The sequence below is a fragment of the Phocoena sinus genome, chromosome 17 (assembly GCF_008692025.1).
Source record: "Phocoena sinus isolate mPhoSin1 chromosome 17, mPhoSin1.pri, whole genome shotgun sequence".
Taxonomy (NCBI): Eukaryota; Metazoa; Chordata; class Mammalia; order Artiodactyla; family Phocoenidae; genus Phocoena; species Phocoena sinus.
The window spans coordinates 68,713,624-68,733,640 of record NC_045779.1 but is presented as its reverse complement, the minus strand read 5'-3'; the positions used below and the strand labels follow the sequence as shown (position 1 = coordinate 68,733,640).

General features: G+C 37.3%; 1 protein-coding gene across 8 annotated transcripts in view; it reads left to right on the top strand.

Moving 5' to 3' along the window:
* The window catches only part of CYRIB (CYFIP related Rac1 interactor B), a 156,128-nt gene that overhangs the window by 83,046 nt on the left and 53,065 nt on the right, over positions 1-20,017 (top strand). For all 8 annotated transcript variants that reach the window (XM_032609979.1, XM_032609973.1, XM_032609972.1 and 5 more), the window contains one exon: positions 19,099-19,137. The gene's annotated coding sequence lies outside the window, so the exon portion shown is untranslated. The remainder of the gene's footprint in view (positions 1-19,098; positions 19,138-20,017) is intronic.

Sequence of the window (20,017 nt, the reverse complement as noted above, 5' to 3'; positions counted from 1 at the left end):
TTTTATAAAAAGGGTAACATCACCTGCTTTCTAGTGTTTTACAGAGAGGTCATGGTCTACAGCAAAATGTGTGGCACACAGTAGGTATTCACCAGTACCAATAGCCCTCTTTCCTCATTGAAGCAGATGTTTCCTATAGTTCTAAAGGTTCTTAACATGTGTTTTACTTCCTCTAAATGTATTTCTTTAAAATACAAAACGGATTAGGGGATTTATAGGACTACAGGATACTACTATCAAGGATGTAAGAAGTGTTAGCTTTTAGAATAGCTAAAAATTCACTTTTGACTTGAATTGTGAAAGGTTTGCAGAAACAATGAAAAGTAGTTTTACTTATGTGTTGGTTTTTTTTTTTTTTTTTTTTTTTTTTTTAAATTTATTTATTATTTATTTTTGGCTGTGTTGGGTCTTTGTTTCTGCACACAGGCCCCTCCCTAGTTCCGGCGAGCGGGGGCCACTCTTTGTTGCGTTGTGCAGACTCCTCATTGCTGTGGCTTCTCTTGTTGCGGAGCATGGGCTCCAGGCACTGGGGCCTCAGCAGTTGTGGCACGTGGGCTTCAGCAGCCGTGGCTCATGGGCCCTAGAGCACAGGCTCAGCAGCCGTGGTGCACGAGCTTAGTTGCTCCGCGGCATGTGGGATCCCCCTGGACCAGGGCTCGAACCCATGTCCCCTGCACTGGCAGGCGGACTCCCAACCACTGTGCCATCAGGGAAGTCCCTATGTGTTGGTTTTTAGTGAGGAAGCATGTGAAATAGGGGTCTAAAGAAAAGGTAGACCCAGGTGGAGAATCTTTTCATTACTGTTCTTGGAGCAATTTATAAAGAAAAAAGAAGGCATCCTACCCCAGAGAGAACACTTTGTAAAAACCGGTATCATTCTAGTGTTATTTTCTCAAAACATGCTTCAGTGTTTAATTTTTCTGGAAAGCTTTTTTAGTTTTTTATTTGATTGATACAGTTTAAAATGATCTTGGTATTTCGTCATCGCTTCTGGATGTTCTCTTATACTTTTTTAATGTTCAAATTTTATACTTTGGAACTTCAAGTTTTAGTTTTAGTGATACAGTCACCTCTTAAATGCCTCAAAAAGCTGATTTATGTCATCTTTAATTTCATAGTATTTTCATACTGTGCACCTGAGTTACATTTGTAACATAGTTAAGTTTTGCTTATTTGTAGGAATGGCTTTAAATCAGGAAGGAAATTATAATTAGCTTTGTATTTGAGCCCAGAATATTCTTTATAATTAATTCAAACATCTTTGGTTGCAACTTGCAGAAATTGACAGGGTAATTTGGATAGAAAAGGAATTTATTGGGAGGCTGGCAAGTAAGCTCACAAAATTGGTGCAGAGACTAGGAATTCAGGCTCCAGAAACTGAACAGTAACCAAAGGGGAGGGCAAGCATCAGGAAAACACAGTCCAGGTTATATATAGTCTGGTTAGGACACTGGCACTGGTCTTTTGTTGCTGCCACTGTGAATGATTTCTCAAGAATCCCTGGTCTTTGGATCATTTTCTCAAAATAAGAAGTCCTAGGGGTGGAGGTGCAGTATTTGTGGGCTGACCTTCCATGACCTCTACTCTTGTACTCCATCCACCCTCCATGTATGTTTCATTTGGAGGCCCTTGACCTGGCGCATTTAACATGGCCGAAATGGAACACCTGCTTTTTTTTGGTAACCTCATACCTGCTCCTTCCAATCCAGGCAGGTTGTCTTAGAAGTTGTTCCATAATTTGGATTTGTCTGTTTTATGTCTCCTTGTAAATAGATTCAGGCTAAACATATTTGACAGGTATTTTACATAGGATATTATTGAGGATGTCCCATTGTATCACATCAGGAGGCGTGCAATGTCTGTCACGTTTCTTGATGATACTAAGTTCGATCCCTCATTTGAGGCGGTGCCTGCCAGATCTTTCCCTTGAAAAGGCACATTTAAAATTTTAGATTTATTTTTAAATTACGTGATTTATTTTAAAATCATATCTTGTTCATTTTTTTATATAGGTAAAAATTACTGATGATATGAAGGTATTCATAACAGCAGTTGAAGTATTGCAGTGATACATTCCTTTGGTTTGTGGATGTTCATCTGTTAAATCATGTGAACTAAATCTGTAAAATAAAGATAGCACAATATTAGTTTTTTCTCTACATAGGTTGGAGAAGTTTTAATTTATTGATTTGCCTTATATTCTATATACTATATAAATATTATATATACTAATGTTTAAGAATAACACTCATACACTATTTTGAGCATGTAGCACAAAATGGTATGTGTACATGTTGACAGTAATTTCAGGAAATGACAGTCCCTTCTTATTACATAAGAGGCAGCATTAGGTAATATACATATGTATGCCAAAAATCTGGAAATACTGATTATTTTCCACTTGTATATCTCTGTAAAACCTCTTAAAGTCAGGAAAAGCAAAGGTCCATTAAAGAATTACCAGCTCTTTTGAGAAATTAAATTAACCTATATGATGTGATGTTTTTGTAGTTGTTTTTGTTGATGTTTTGTTATCTGTTGAACCCATTAGATACCATGTGGCTACTTTCATTCTTAAGAAAAAAGCTTGTAGGATATGTAAGTTTGTTTTTAAAGAGGAGAAGATAGACACAGAAAAAAATTGATTTTATCCCAGGATGTGTAGCTTTTTTGGACAGTGTTTTAAAGATAAAGCTTTAACACACACACGTGCGTGCACACACACAACACACACACACACACACACACACACACACTTTGGTCATTAAAGAATAATTTTTAGAATAGTATGTGTTTTTTTCCTATTTGTTTATTCCAGTTTTATTGAGGAGTGATTGACATAACATCACTGCATAAGTTTAAGGCACACAGCATGATGGTTTGATTTCCATATATTGTGAAATGATTACCATGATGAGTACATGTCCTCTCTTGAACATGTTTCCCCCTTAGTTGGTATATAAGTTCAGGCTTGAGTAGTCAATATCTAGAATTATCTAAACTCTCCAATAACTAGAAATAAAAAAAAGACAAACAGATTAAGATTTAAACATGCATAGCAAATGGGCTAGTAATTGTTGAAAAAATTGGCGTGGTTTTTGTTGTTTAGTGGGACTGAAAAATCTTACCTGTTGTTCTGTGGAATTCTTTCTTTTTTTTTTTAAGATTTTTTTCGATGTGGATCATTTTTAAAGTCTCTGTTGAATTTGTTACAATAATGCTTCTGTTTTATGTTTTGATTTTTTTGGCCCCGAGGCATGTGGGGTCTCAGCTTCCCTATCGAACCCACACCCCCTGCACTGGCAGGTGAAGTCTTAACCACTGGACTGCCAGGGAAGTTCCATGTTCTCTGGAATTCTAGATGTTGCCTCAGTCTCAGTTTAACAAAGCTTTTTCTTAAGGACTTTAGCGTTAACCTATTATGTGCCCCTTGTTAGCAACCAGACGGATAGCATTTAAAATGCCCCTTTTAGGAGGAGAGAATATCCTTTTTTTCCTGGTTACTGGATATGCTCATATAAATACTTAAAAAAATGTTCTACTTAATTTAAAGCATATGAAAAATGTTTATGGAAGTTGTTAGTGGTGGTGGTGCTTTTAAACATACAAGGCAAATTCAAGGGCCATCACTTCTCTAGCTTTCTCTGACACTGTCCTCTAGGCAGAATTCAATTACTCCTTCATTTGTTTTCCCAAAGCATTTTATCCACAGAACTCTGGTATAGCATTGTATTACACTGTATTGCAATAATTTGTTTATGTGTCTTCTCATAGACTGTGAGCTTCTGGGGGGCAGGTCTTATATTATTACTCAGCATTTTATACTCTGCCTTGCATGTGACATCTGGTGTTGGAAGTCCTCTACTAATCTTTGTTGAATTGCCATTAGGAAACAGTTTAGCACATTTTTAAAAAAAATTATGTGACAAGGTATTTTTTAATAGTTTTGAAAAATCTACTATTTGATGACTACTCAGATAATTGTGCAGTAACACTACAAATCAGACATACAGTATCTCTTCAAAGTGGTTATCTATGCTTGTTGCAATTGAATTATTTTGTTAGCCTGGAAAAACCATTATCTATAAAACCATGGTGCACACCTTAGAGTAATTTATTTAAAGTCTGTTTATTAATTTAAATTTAAATAGGGGAAATAACACATCTTTCTAAATTTTATCAGTTAACCCATTACTTTTTTTTTTTTTTTTTTTTTTTGCGGTATGCAGGCCTCTCACCGCTGTGGCCTCTTCCGCTGTGGAGCACAGGCTCCAGACACACAGGCTCAGTGGCCATGGCTCACGGGCCCAGCCGCTCCGCGGCATGTGGGATCCTCCCGGACAGGGGCACGAACCTGTGTCCCCTGCATCAGCAGGCGGACTGTCAACCACTGCGCCACCAGGGAAGCCCCAGTTAACCCATTACTTTAAAAAAGTATTTATTTATTTGGCTGCATCGGGTCTTAGTTGTGGCACTCGGGGTCTTCGTTGTGGTGTGCAGGCTCTAGAGGGCATGGGCTTAGTTGCCTCGCAGCATTGGGATCTTAGTTCACTGACCAGGGATCAAACTCGAGTCCCCTGCTTTGGAAGGCGGATTCTTAACCACTGGACCACCAGGGAAGTCCCCTAATCCATTACTTTTTTACTGATCTCTCCTTATCTCTCATTTTCCCAAACAAATCCTTTTAGCAGAATGGCCAGTCTTATGGGGCCATAACTCTAAACAAGTCACATTTATTCTGGTATCCTTAAAACATTTATCATATTGTTTGCTTAATTCACTCATCCGCTCATCCAGGATACACGCATTGGAGACTACAACGTGTCAGGCATTGTGCTTAGTGCAGGGGATACAATGACAATGAACAGGCTTTCAGTCCTGGGAAAGAGCCAAACATTTTGTTGAATGAACTGATGTGTTGTGGGGTCCATGAAAAGATTCTTTAAAAAAAAAAATTATTTATGTATTTATTTAATTTTCGCTGCATTGAGTCTTTGTTGCTACATGTGGGCTTTCCTTAGTTGTGGCGAGTGGGGGCTACTCTGTATTGCGGTGCGTGGGCTTCTCATTGCAGTGGCTTCTCTTGTTGTGGAGCACGTGCTCTAGCTGCGCGGGCTTCAGTAGTTGTGGCTTGCGGGCTCTAGAGCACAGGCTCAGTAGTTGTGGTGCACGGGCTTTGTTGTTCTGCGGCATGTGGGATCTTCCACACCAGGGCTCGAACCTATGTCCCCTGCATTGGCAGGCGGATTCTTAACCACTGTGCCACCAGGGAAGCCCCATGAAAAGATTCTTAAGTATCTTGGAATATACCTTCTCACACTAAATTTTATCTAAATTTCTATTATAATTGTAGTCTGTAACAGTGATCTAGTATGGACAGAATTGTTACTTTTTACATATGCAAGTATCATTTCCACAGGAAGTCATAAACCTCTTTCAGGATAAAGATTGGCTTATTTCTTTGTATCTCAAGCACAGCTGGAGATAAGATAAAGATTTTAGTACTGCTTGTTGAATCAACAAACAGAAACTCTGTCACCCTCTGGTGCTGCATAAACTCTTTGGGCCTTGAAAACTACAAGAATGGTAGTAACGGCACCTATGCAGAGGGAATGCTGTTGGCCTAATGTGACAGGTTAAGACCTGGAAAAAGAGCCAGACAGTGGAATAAGTGCCCCTCGTACGTTATTTCTGAGTCTCTCAATCTTATGAATAGGTATTATCTTCCTTTCTACAGATGAAGAAATTGAAGCTTTGGGAGACTTAAGATTCTTGCTTAAAGTTTAAAAGCTAATGCTTTCTTTCTGTCAAATTGTATTACATATGGATCCATATTTTTGTCAGGAAGGTGATTAAATATTTGTTTGGGTCATAGAACTCTCTGGAATTAGGAGAGCAGTGTGTGACAACCCAGGCACAGAGCTTCTCTCTGAAGCTCACAGGCCCAGTATGGATCAGGTCTGTAATGCTGGCTTGGTTGGTATCTTGCTGCAGTAGCTCAGACTAAATGGTACACTGGCTTATGTTATTTGTAAGCAACACAAATTACCTTTCAATACAACCAGATTTTACAAGTTACTTCCCTTAATTTTTAATGTTATATTAAGGATTAAGAAACTTTGAGTGGCATGCATACATTTGATTTTATCAGTGGTTCCTAGTTTTATTTTGCATAGATTGGTTTTTTTCATTCTAGTGTATGGAATAAGGCTTTTTTAAAAAGACTGCATAGATGACTCAAAATATAACCATCTGTATTTTGAAATTTGTGATACTGCAGTTCAGACCCAGAAGTTTGAGAACATGTTGCACTTAAATATATACTTTTGTAGAGCATTATCTCAATATTTGGCACTTTTGGTATATTGCTGCCAAACACTTAGGTTGTGTATTTCCAGCAGTAGGAAAAATGGCTAGAGCAAATTAAGAAGTGGACTTAGCCTTGGGACTTTGGATTTTCCAGCCATGGACTTGTCTGTTTCTGTTACTGTGAAGTGTACTTTTCAGAGGTACCCTGTGGACTGCCACAGTTGTAGAGAGGGACATGAATGGACGGACTTTGTATTCTTTGCTTCCAAAAGAGACCATTTTCCTTTTGTTAATGTAGGTTAGACCTATTAATATTTATGTATTTTTACATAGGTTAGATCTATAATACTGAGAAATCACATGCTTCCCTCCCCACCGCCCCCCACCCCGTTGTATAGCTTACAATATGGAGTATCATTTTTATGGCTTGGCCAAATTGTCATACTTTTTTCTAAGTCTGGATCGGCTTCCAACATCCATTGCCTTCTCAATGTCATGAAACATATCTGTGAGTTCCTTTCATAAGAATTTTTTTGTCGGTGTCACTTCCTCTGAGACATCTTCATCCTTTTCATCATACCCACTTTTCTCACTTATATTGATAAGTTTGCCTCCACGAAGTTCTTCCTCCGACTGCGTATTGGTCTCCCTAATGGCAGCAGTGTCAACGTTCTTCGCAGTCAGCTGTTTCTTCTATAGCCCCACTTATGTTCCATTAGAATTTGACTTCCAGTGTTAGCACTTTTGTTCCTTTACTGTAGCTTTATCTTTGTTGGCAAGTTCTCTTGTTTGGTTATCCCTTTTTGTAAAATGTCACATGGGTTTGTCACTGGGAGACAAGGAGGAAACACAACCATATGCTTTGCAGTCTGTGTATGACCTGGATAGCAGATGTTCAGTGACCAGTCATTGACTGGCTTTGAGAGAAGTGTTGTGATTGGTCACTAATAATGATGTAAAAGATTGGAGAAAATTATAAAACTAGAAATATAAAGCATTCTGTATTTTCAGTATTTTCATTTCTCATTACATTTTAAAAAGACGGCCTGATGTTTTAGAAAAAATATATTTATGGGTATCGTTTATACAATAAATCATATTTTAAAGTGCTAAGCATATATTCATTTACTCCTCACAATAATCCAATGAAGTAGGTATTACTGTTTGTTATCCCTTCTGCAGATGAACAGAGAGAGAGTAATTTGTCTGGAGCTTATCCTGACAGTCTGGCTCCAGAGTTCATGCTTTATGTTACATTTTGTGAACCAGCACTAGTTTATAAACTGTTGCCAGTCTGCAAAGAATTGGGATTTGAATTTTGCAAGTCTTTTAAAAGCTACTTTTTTTTTTTTTTTTTTTTTTTGTATTCTAGGGTTTTTTTCCTAGTATATTAGTATTCTGGGTTTTTTCTCTTTGGACCACGATGGATGGAAAATTTAAAAACAAAACAGCTGTCCTTCACCACAGAGAGCTTGAAAAATCTCAGTAGGCTATGCAGGAAATCCCATTCAGTACTCTAGAAGTGATCCGTATTCAAAGAATGTGTTTTGGTCTTCATAAAAGGATTAGCTAATGAATGTGCCATATATATTACATCTATCTATCTCAATCAAGAATTTTGCTGAATTGAACAACTTCTGATTCTGATTATCCTGATAGAGAAAAGAGGGCTTTTACTGTCAACACCTTAGAAAGAGGCAAGGCTTCTCTCAAAAACTTCTGCTGTTTTGAAACTGGAGCAGATTCCTGAAAGTCAAGGTACTAAATTGTACCATTCACCTTTGTGCTTTGTGTGTAGATTTATCAGTTTCTTTAACAGTGATAGGAGAAAACGTGCTTGATTGCCGTCACCATAAGCATGACATGCAGATTAAGAATTCACTGACTCATTTTACCGAACCGTTCTGTAATGTGCTTCAGCACTTCATATATGAAAGATATGTAAGTTATAAATCATTAATAAGCATAAAGTGAAAGTCCATGAACCTCACCACTAATTAAGATCTAGGAACCTACTTTGTTGCTTCCCTATACAATTTCCCTGCCTCCCCTGGAGGAAAATACTCTCCTGAATTTTGTGTTTATCACTTTTATAGATTAAAAAAACCCATAAATGTCTGCATCTCTAAATAATATGTATTTCAGTTTTGCTGTTTCTTGAGCTATGTGAAAATTGTTATGTAGTCTTCTTGAGACTTTTAATGAATTCATCATTGTTTCTGAAATCATCCTTATCTTTCTAGGTGGCTGTAGCTCCTTTGGGCTGCTCTATACATTATCATTGTGTGAAAAAGCTACAATTTATTTATTCTCCTATCAATGAAAGTTTAGATTGTTTCCAGTGTTTTGTTATTTTTTTTTTCCCCTCTGTAACAGTGAATGCTGCTTTGAGCATACTTGTACATTTCTCCTGGCATCTATATGCAAGAGTTTCTCTAGGTATATACCTGAGAGTAGAGCTGTTAGATTGTAGGGTATGTGGTGTTCACTTTAACAAGATAATGCCAAATGTTTCCTAAAGTGATTGTAGCAATTTATAATCCCACATACTGGGTGTCTAAGTACCTATTGATGCCCATTTCTGCCAGCACTTACTATTGTTAGAGTTCTTAATTTTTACTAATCTAATGGGTGTAAAATGGTATTTCATACTGTTTTAGCTGGTAAATGTCAAGGCTGAGGATTTGCCTTTTGTGCTTCTTTTTATTGAAATGCCTCTTCATGACTGTGGGCCTTTTTTCCAGTGATTTCTTTGTCTTGTTATGAGTTTAGCAGTTCTTTGTGTACTAGATACTAATCCTTTCTCTGTTATATACATTGTCAGTATCTTTCTGTAGTTTAGTGGTTTATATATTCAGTTTCTTTAAAGTGTCTTGATAAACAGGTTTTTGATACTAATATAATCAATTTTATCAGTCTTTTCATTTATGGTTAATGCTTTTTATATTTCATTTAAATTAAACACCCCTTCCCTACCTTGGGATTGTAAAGAACCGTTCCTGTATTTTCTTGTAAAAGTTTGAGTTTTGCCTTTCAAGTTAAAGTCTTTAATCCCGTGAGAATTGGTTTATGTATGGTATAGGGTAGGGATTTTATTTTATTTTTTATGTGAATAATCAATTACCCCAGCTCCATTTATGCAACAGTCTCTTTTCCCCAGTGATCTGCAGTGCAGCCCCTTAACATTTAATTTCTCTTCATAAAAGTCTGTATTTGTTCCTGTACTATGCATTCTGCTTTTGGACTGTGTGCTGCTTTTCATTTGCCAGTTTGTCTTTATGTTAATACCATTCTGTCTTAATTAGTATTGTTTTATTTTATTTTACTTATTTATTTTTAATTAATTATTTTTTGGCTGTGTTGGGTCTTCGTTGATGCACGCAGGCTTCCTCTAGTTGCGGCGAGCGGGAGCTACTTTTCATTGTGGTGCGCAGACTTCTCATTGCAGTGGCTTCTCTTGTTGCGCAGCATGGGCTCTAGGCGCGCGGGCTTCAGTAGTTGTGGCTCATGGGCTCTAGAACGCAGGCTCAGTAGTTGTGGCACACGGACTTAGTTGCTCCGAGACATGTGGGATCTTCCCGGACCAGGGCTCAAACCTGTGTCCCCTGCATTGGCAGGCAGATTCTTAACCACTGCGCCACCAGGGCAGCCCCTGTTTTATTTTACATGTTGATATCTGATTGGGCAAGTTGTCTTGTTTGATTCCTTGAGCGTTTTGACTGTTCTTTAGGTTTTTGCTTTTTCACGTAAAGTTTAGAATCAGCTTATAAAATTTTATAAAAGAATACTTTGGGGATTTTGGTTGGAAATGCATTTAATATTTACATGAATTTTAGAGAGAATTGACATTTCTTACAGTATTGAGTCTTCTTACGAACATGATGTCTTTACATTTATTTATGGCTTTTTATAAAGTTTTATGATTTTTTTCCATGCATATATTGCAGAACTTTTGTTAGATTTATTCCTAGTTACTGCATTTCTTTTTGCTATTGTAAATTGTGTCTGTGGGGAAAATTCTCTTTTGAGCTTTTTTTTTTTTTTTGTGGTATGTGGGCCTCTCACCGCCATGGCCTCTCCCGTTGCGGAGCACAGGCTCCAGACGCGCAGGCTCAGCGGCCATGGCTCACGGGCCCAGCCGCTCCGCGGCATGTGGGATCCTCCCGGACCAGGGCACGAACCCGTGTTCCCTGTATCGGCAGGCAGACTCTCAACCACTGCGCCACCAGGGAAGCCCCTCTTTTGAGCTTTTTACTGGAAAATAGAAATGCATTTGAGATTTTCATATTGATAATAATATTCAGTTACCTTGCCAAACTCAATGAATTGATTTTTCCTTAAATTTTTTTTGACCCTTTATCTCTTTCTCTTGACTTTTAAAGTTGGCTTGAACCTGCAGTATGGTGCTGAATAGAAGTAGTAATAGCAGACATGTTTGTCTCACTTCGATTTTAAAGGGAACGTTTCTAACAGTTCTTCATTAAGAATGATTTAATTTGTTATAGGCTTTTGGTAGAGGTAGATACCTTTTATCCTTTCTATTCTTATTTTGCTAAGTTTTTTTTTTAATTACAAGTAAGTATAGCTCTCATCAAAAGCTCTTTCTGCATCTTTACCTGATCACATGTGAGTATTTTTCCTTTAATCTGTTAATGTGGTAAAAATCAGTTCTAGGTTTTCTGACCCGACTTTGCATTTCTGAGATGAACCAAATTTAGTCATAGTTTGTTTTTTTAAACTTTTTAATTCAGAGTAGGACTAGGAGTGGAGAGAGTGGCAGTGATGGGAGGGGTGGAGGTGATGAAACAGGGCAAGAAGCTGGAAAAGATAGTCATTTCAGTGCTTATACAGTGACTTAGGATGCTTTTGGGGCATTATGTTCTTAGGAGGAAGTATAATTAAACAAGCAGGTATTTATTTGATCTTTTCTAAAATTGACCGTAGGGAAAATGATATTTTCATTACATATAGAATTGTAAATTTTTCCTGTTATTACCTCTCTTCTTATTTACCATTCCTTTAAAATTAAATCCTATGTGTAAATTTTATAAGGGATTTTGAATATATGGAGTAGATTACATGAACAACACTGAAAACTATTTTCTTTGAAACAAGCATTTGTTTTACAGAATTTGAGTTTATGGGACTGCAAAATAGGGTATGTATTTGTTTTACAGAATATATCTTAAGCCTGTGGAATCTTTAGGTTGGGATGGTTGCAGCGCCTGTTGTCCACAAATGCATCTTACAGTATGTTTGTTGCTGTATGTTCCAAAACATACCTGAATTTAGGTATTAGAGAAATCCCATTGTAGAAAGTCCAGTAATCAGGGCAAGGCGATGACGGTAGCCAGGAGATCCAGAAGTAAGAAGGTTCTGCATAATGTTCCCAAAGCCTGGTGATCATTTTTATGAAGCCCCTACCTCAGGGTTTCCAGTTATGCTGCTGTGGGTTGTTTTTTAAGGAATCATTGTAATTTTACAGAGGAAGTTAGTAGGGAAGTAGTATTTATTTTACAGAAAGTCACATTTACAGAAAGGAATTTTGTAACTGTTACTGCTTTAACATTTTCCTGAAAAATAGTTCTCTCACCTATTCCCTGCCTTCCTCCCGCTCTTTCCCTTTCCTTCTTCTCTACCTTCACCCCTCCCTCTCTCGTGACTCTGGGTAAGCTACTTCACCCTTTAAAGCCTCATCAAGGAAAAGAGGGTAATAATTTTAATCTCATTAGATTGTTAGCCTTCAATGAAATAAATCATGCCAAGTGCTCAGCATAGTAACACCGGTCTCAAACACCGTAAGTACGTATGAAGTGGCAGCCTAGTAGACAGAAAGATAATATTTAAAGACCATATCTAACTTTATCATATACATTTATATTGAGTGTCTGATCTAGGAAGTTCAAACTTGACAGTGATCCTCTTAAAAATAAGTAAGGCCTTGATAGAAAAATGAGAAAGGGTTAGTTTTACAAATGCGGAGGAAAAACTACTATATTAGTAGTTCAATAAAAGCAGTGTGGAAGAAGGCACCATATTGTATGTGTATGTGTACAAGCACACATACAGGCACACTTTTTTTTTTTTTTTTGCGGTACACGGGCCTCTCACTGTTGCGGCCTCTCCCATTGCGGAGCACAGGCTCCGCGGCCATGGCTCACGGGCCCAGCCACTCTGCGGCATGTGGGATCTTCCCAGACCGGGGCTCAAACCCATGTCCCCTGCATCGGCAGGCAGACTCTCAACCACTGCGCCACCAGAGAAGCCCCACAGGCACACTTTTTAAACAATGAAGCTCCTGTCCAGGATGCATGGTTCTGATGACAGTATAGATTGGAACACACCTTTGTAAAGCAATTTGGCATTAGGTATCAAGACCTCTACGTATCTTAATTTAAACTTATTTCAACAAAGATTTGTGTTGGTCATAGCCAGGATAATTATTCACATTGTCCTCTGCACAAAGGGGCCACATGTGTATATCAGGCACAACACAGAAATGTCACTTCTGAGGTCATGGGTGGGTTTAGGGATCAAGGCCTTCTGGCCACACTTTGGAGCAGCGGTTGCCTGGTGTGTAGATGCACAGCAGCACCTGTGGCGTGTCTGGACTCAGGAGTGCTCATACTCATGGCCACACTGGTGTGTACAACAGTGTCTTGTCTGGATTCAGTTCCAGGCATCCCCTGAGATTATTTTTTCACTTACCTGCCCTTTTAGGGGATGATTCTCAAACTCCCACCTCCCTACCCCTACCACCCCCTCTGACAGGAACTAATGTCGTAGTCTCTTCTGAGAAATTTGGGGCAGGCGTGTCTGGCACTGGCTTAGGCATATTTGTGCCTTGATGTCCAGGGGTTATTTTTGTGAGTACGCAAGAGCATGACTCATGGGCAGGGATACATGTATGCACAGCCAGATCTGTTGCTTGCTGGGGTTCTTGAACCCCAACCCTGGCACAGCTACCTTGTGTAGTTGTTCAAGTTGTACAATAAAATACCAGTTCATAATTTGAGAATGGGATAACTTTGCTAATCTGCACAAAGTCTTTATGTGCTTTTGGAGGCCCTGGATATAGCCTGTACAGTAGTAGGAAAGTGTTTGAAAAAAATGTGATATACCCATATGATAGGATGGGGTGTAATGATTTGGGAAGAATTTTTAATGATGTGAAAACGGTGCTTATGATATGAATGATAAAAAACAGGACACATACAAAGAAAATGGTGTTCGATTGTGTACAGATATGCATAGAAGAAGCATTAGAAGGGAATGAAATGAATTGTTACAAGTAGTTAGCTTTGGTTTTGGGATTACAGGTAGTGATATTTTTTCTTTCTATTTTCCCTCTGTATTTTGTTTAGTGAGCATGTGTTGCTCTTATAGTAAAAGGGAAAATGAAAATTATAAGAAATTTTTAGAACCTACAAAAATAAAGTCATGTTCTGAAGACCTGCAGCTGTCTATTCAACTGTTACTTGTAAATTTACTTCTTCCTGGAGATAATACAACTTCTTTAGACTCATGAGAAATGTCTATAATTTATACCTTTGGGAGCATGAGTTTACAATAGAGTTTACGAATTTACTGATAGTGCCAATTTAAGATGTATTTAAGTTATGTAGTATCAAAGGATTATATAGCTAAATAAGGTATTAATTATTACATAATATCAAGATTGATCGTATATATTATATATACCTTGATAATTTATCAATATAGAAAATGTAGTTCTTGGTATAGCACCGAGTGGGGCCCTTAATGTAACCTTCACACTTTCTTCTAATGAAACCAGCTTTGTGGTAGTAATTATGGTGTAGGATGACATAGAAGCCTGAGATTTGTATTCATGTGTTTTTCTGCTGTGTCTTAGACATGGATACTTTTAAGTATAGTGTACTCGAGATAGAATATCAAAATAGATATGTATATATTGTTGTAATTTTAATATTAAATGAGAAAAATAGTGATTATGTTCAACAAAACTGTCATTTCCATTAATCTTCACACAATCTTTAAGATTATTTTTGCTATTTTACAGATAAATGAAACTGATGCTCAGATAACATTTTACAGATAACCTAATTATTTAAATAAGTGGAAACTCAACCCAGGTTTATCTCATTCCAGAATCAGTGTTATAAACCACTTTGCTTATATTTCCTTTTTATTATTAGGGAATATACATTTTTTCATATATGTGTTTACTGTTTTGCTTTCTCATACAAATTACCATGGTAATCTTTTCCTCTCTTGATGTGATTTTGTGCATATTTACATGAACTATCAAAACATTGTAGATTTCCTTTATGTTAAATTTTTATATGATTCTCTCCATTTTAAATTTCTTATAGTGCTTCAAGTTATTCGTCTAAAGATAAGTAAGGTATTATTTTCTATTTTTTGAGATTTAGCTTTAAGAAATTAAACTCTTCTCTATCTAGAATATGTAGGCTGAGAAGGTTGTATCTTAGTTTTTCATGGAATTATTTCAGCACAACTTATTAAATAAATTTTTTTTCTTCATTGCCCTGTGATGACTACTCTATACATTCCTCACATGGAATGTTCTCTTTGTACTTTTTACCTTCTTGTCCAGATGCCATTCATTCTTCAGAATCTACTTTAGCTACCAGAGCTCCATAGCTTCATAAAATCTTTTCTAATACCTGATTTCCTAGCTGGAATTTTGTAATTGCCACGGCACTGTATGTAGCTGTTAACTCATGCTACTCATTTTTACCTTGAACATTTAAATTGCTATGGTAAGACTAGACATTTTTAGAGAGCACAGTCTTTTTCATCATAGTATCTCGTAGGGTATCTATTTTGGTGCTGTATACATAAATAGACTTTCTGATAAATATTTGGTGGTGTTTTTTTGTTTTACATTTATATACAGTTGGGCCTATTCTGATGTCTGTTCTCTTCCCCTCACTATATATCTATACCAGTTCCACAGTGTTTTAATTATTAATGAGTAGGATGAGTCCATCTCACCTGTTCTTCTGTCTTTCAAAAAATTTTTTGTAGATTTGCATGTTTCTTTTTTCTCAACTAGATATAGAATAACCTTTTCAAGTTCTCAAATTTAAAACTTAATCAGATATTTGTTGGAATTATGTAATAATGCACTTTTGTAGTATTGTCTGATCTGCAAACATGGTCAATAGGCCCTTTATTTCAAGTGTTCTTTTTTGTTTCTAAGATGGCTTTTTAAATTGCTTTGTGTATGTTAAGGGGAGCTTAAACAAATTGAATTCAATTAGATTTTATCATGTACCCAAGTGAAGGAGGAATGCAATCTAGGTTGAGAAGGTTGTATCTCATTTTTTCATGGGATTATTTCAACACCATTTATTTAATGCAGTTAGATTTATTTACCATCATTCAAAATATTGGAAAGCTGTAAATGTGGCTGACAGTGCTCTGAAGTCATAACTCTTATGTTTTGCTGGAGGCAGAGAAATTTTAACACTTGAGGAACCTCTAGGTTTAAAGATTTTAGATGCTTGGATTATCTAATTTACATATTATCTAATATTCATTACTTAGGACCTGACATTTGATTTCTAAGGGTGAAAACAGTTACAAGTGTTTTATTATTTCTTGATTTATTAAAAATTAGAATCAATGGAACTTTTTCCCCGTGGTTTTATGTAAGTGACACTGGTTTTTCTCCTGTGGTTTATGCAAGTGGTCAGCCAGGCCACTTGTTTTATTTCTGGGTGGCTGCATTGGGTCTTAGGGAAGGAAATTTTCCTTTGGCAGAAAAAGCAAAAATGTGTTTATTCATTCCATTTGTAGTAGCATTGATCCAAGAGGAGCTTTTGAGGAAAACCAGAGCGGTTAGGCTTTGAATATAAATAACTCCCATTCATCTCCTAACTGATGGAGGAAAGTAAAAGGTTAAGGATTAATACTATGTCAATTATAGACAATACAGAGTTCTAGAGCAGAAGTTGTAAACTGATGGTTCATTCAACCAAATATAGCCCTCAGACTGTTTCTTTTGCCTACTGAGTGTTTCCAAAACTTATTTAATTACTTTATAACATCTAAAAATTGTTTTATATGAGTACTTTGCATTGGATCGATCACCTGTATTTTCAGTCTGGCATGTTAATAGCTGTGGCACTCTGTAGATATTAAGCCCCACTTAGCGCTTCTAACATGGTCTCAGCATCTAACTTTGCAACGCCTGTTCTAGAGGCGCTTGAATACAGAAGTAATAGTAGATCTAATACTGTTAATGCCGCTGAACCTTCAACATTGAGTAAACAGGAGATAGAATAGTAGCCATGAAGATTTTAGGTAGTGAGAGTTTGAGTTGAATATGGGATGTATGAGAAAGAGTAGCTGCAGAGGAATCCAAGGTTTTTACCTGAGCAGCTGTACGGACAGAAGTGCCATCAACTGAGATGAGGGAGACTACAGGTAGGTCAGGTTTGGGGAGTGAGATGGAGTTCAGTTTTGAACATGTTAAGTTTGAGGTCTCTGTTAAAACATCCTAGTGGAAATATTGAGTAGGCAGTGCTATGAGAGTGCGGAGGTGGAGAGAAATGTCTGGATGGGATAAATAAATTTGAGCTATATAGATGATCCAGAAAGTCTGAGATGGGATGAGGTCACAAAGAGAGTGGAGAACCTGGGACTGAGCCCTGGGACATGTCAGCATTCAGGGATTTTAGAGAAGAGGAGTTCAGCAAAGGAGATGAAGGAGCATCCAGTGAGGTGGGACAGAAAGGAAGGAGGTGTGGTATCCTGAAGGACAAGTGTCTAGACCTGGCTTCACCCCCAAAGCAGAGCCTGAGACAGGGACTTTTTAGGCAGGTGATTTATTTGGGGAAATATTAACAAGAAATAGAAGTTGGAGAACTAGGGCACGTGATACAGAGAAGGAAAGTCAATCTAAGGGTGTATTATTGACCTGGTCACTTCTGTGAGCAGCTGGGGCTTGATCCTTAGGAAGCCCTCAGAAGACATGAAGAATATGCCTTTTGGTGGGAAGAAGAAGGTATTTATCTACCAGACCTCATCCCCCCATCGGTTAGGGGTTGCCCAGCGTGTTGGTATTAACCCCTTCATGCTTCCAGGCTCATTATGACTCAGGATGGCCGAAGAGTTCCATTAGGTATCTTATTGCAAAGCCTTTGAGCGGGAAGTGAGCCCTACCAGTGCAGCAAGCAGCTAAGGGGAGGTGCCTCAGCTGGCGTGCAGATGTGAGGCAGAGCGTGAGAGGTGTCCCATACAGCCCACCCTCTTGTACCCTCCACTGAATGCTTGCCCTTTACTGCGAAGCTTTCAAGGTGGTGGCTGGCCACAGTCTCTACATCAGACTTATAGCAGGAGAGTTAGTGGAATAACGTTCATTATTTCAGTCCACTGCTTATTCTAGATTTTCCTCACCTTCAGCCAGCAGTTCAACAGGCTGATCCATTCTCCTGGTAGAGTGACCCAGATTTTTTTCCCCAAGGGATCAGTGCCTGTAGTGACTTTATCCTTGTCGGGCCATAGTTGCTGTAGCTGCCCATTTCCAGTTATCCCTGGGCATGGCAGCCTCAGTCGAATCCCCTAGGTTCGCGATACCCTCTCTCCTGTGCCTGTTGTGTAGCAGCAGCCATAAGTCCTCGTGGTTGTTAGGGTCAGTCTACAGGACCCCACCACCACCACCGCCGCCCCACGCTGCCACGTCCCCTCATTCCTCTCCCGTTTGATTATTGCTTTGAAATTCTTCCTGTAGCTCCTGACTGAAGCGCCTCCCCTTCTCCTGCAGAATCAGAATTTTTAACCCAGTGGAGCCTAAGGTTGCCAGTCTGCTTTTCATCTTTTGGTTCCTGGACTCTTGTTTTGTTTTTTTTTTTTAATCTGTCAGAGACACAGTGGCACATTTTGGCCTTGGGAAGACTGTGTCAGATCACTTACCTGCTTGGATGACAGTGCCCAGTTCCCTCAAGATGTTACCAATCTTTTATACATAGAAATTTTTGTTATATTTGTTAATCCAGGACTCTTGGGTTATATATAAGATAAATAATTAGGGGAAGAAAATTTCACAAAAGGTGATTAGTTACATTAGTCAAATGTATCTCCTCACTCTGTGAATTAAGCTAGTTTGTTATCTGGCTTTGTTCTTAGTTGCAAAGTTAGAGTAAACTCACTGAAAATTTCATTTCACCTAAAATTGTTTAATAAGGCTTTGAAAAAGTAAAACCAGTACTAGAGAGGACTTTGTGGTTCGGAGAGTTTTGCCAATGTGCCTCTGGCTTATAATAGGTTATTGTCATGGAATATAAGGATCTTAGTGCCTGTAATAAAACTGATTTTTTAATACATTGAAACAACTTAAACTGTGATAAGAATATAGAAATATGCCTCTTTTGATAATTTTACAAGAATAAAGAGGAATTACTAATTTTTTCTCTTGGTATGTGAATAAAGAAGAATTACTAATTTTTTTTCTTTTGTTATCTCCTGCTTCATAAGCTATGATGAGAACTGTGTACTTTTCTTGGTACACCTGCTTGTCTTTTAATATCTTGAGGGTGACAACTAGGGTGTTGTATCACCTATTGGTATTTCGCAGAGCTTAAGATAATGCCTCACTCTTAGTAAGTCCTCCATAAATAGTTGTTGAGTTAATCCAAGGGGAGAAATATATGGCTCATGCATGTGGCATGTGATAGCATTGATGAACTTTGTTGTTAAAGTTAGTTTTCATAAAATTAAAACTTGTTTTAAATTATAATAATGTTTTAGACTTTCTTCCTTTTTTCTTTCTTTAAACAGATAGAGGGACAAGAACAGAATCACCAGCACTGGCTGAAGGTAAATATGTCTTTCGGGGAAATGATTATTCAAATACAAGTGAAAAGTTATGATTTAAATAAAAAACTATATTGACTAAATATAATTTAAGGAAAATGTTCTGTATATAATACTGAACTGCTAAAAATGTCTGTAGGAAATACCCTATATTGTTTAGTTTCTGGCTTAGAATGGGAAGTAATATAGATTAATTAGAAGTTTTTTTTGCAGCTTCCTTTCAATAGGAGAGGTATGTGTTTTTCTTTGAATTCCCTTTTAAGTCATTTTAGCTGTCACCAGTATAATTGATCAAAAAATGTCTAAGCCATAATTGTAGTAGTTAAAAATAAAATGTATATATATATTTGAAAGCTAGCTAGAAGGAAAGACACTTCTACCTATAATGGCTTTTGGTCCTTTTGTAAAGTCTTGAAAGTAAAGAACACAACCACAACAAAAAAATAATTACCGTTAAAGGGTCCTGAGTACCTAACCATTTATAATCCTGTAATTGTTTTAATTATAACAAGTTAATAGGTATTTGAAAATGTAATTTTTCTATAGACATACTTTGTGTTCTTCAAGAGAAAATGATCAGCTTAAAGTCTCTGTGTTCTTTCTAATTATAAACAGATATTTATATTTCAAAACTTGCCTGTCATTTTATTAGAACTGATGCGACAGTTATCATAGTAGTCCTTTGGAATTGTAATCATCTCAGCTACTCTCTGTGTCACAGTGCAGGAGTTCTCAACCATTTTTTTGTTCCATGAATTCTAATAATAATCCATGATTTTATGACGTAAAATGCATAGATTTAAAAAGGAAACCAGTTAGTATTGAAATGTAGTTAACGAATATTAAAAATGCAAATTTTTGTTAGAGTATTATATATGCTTCT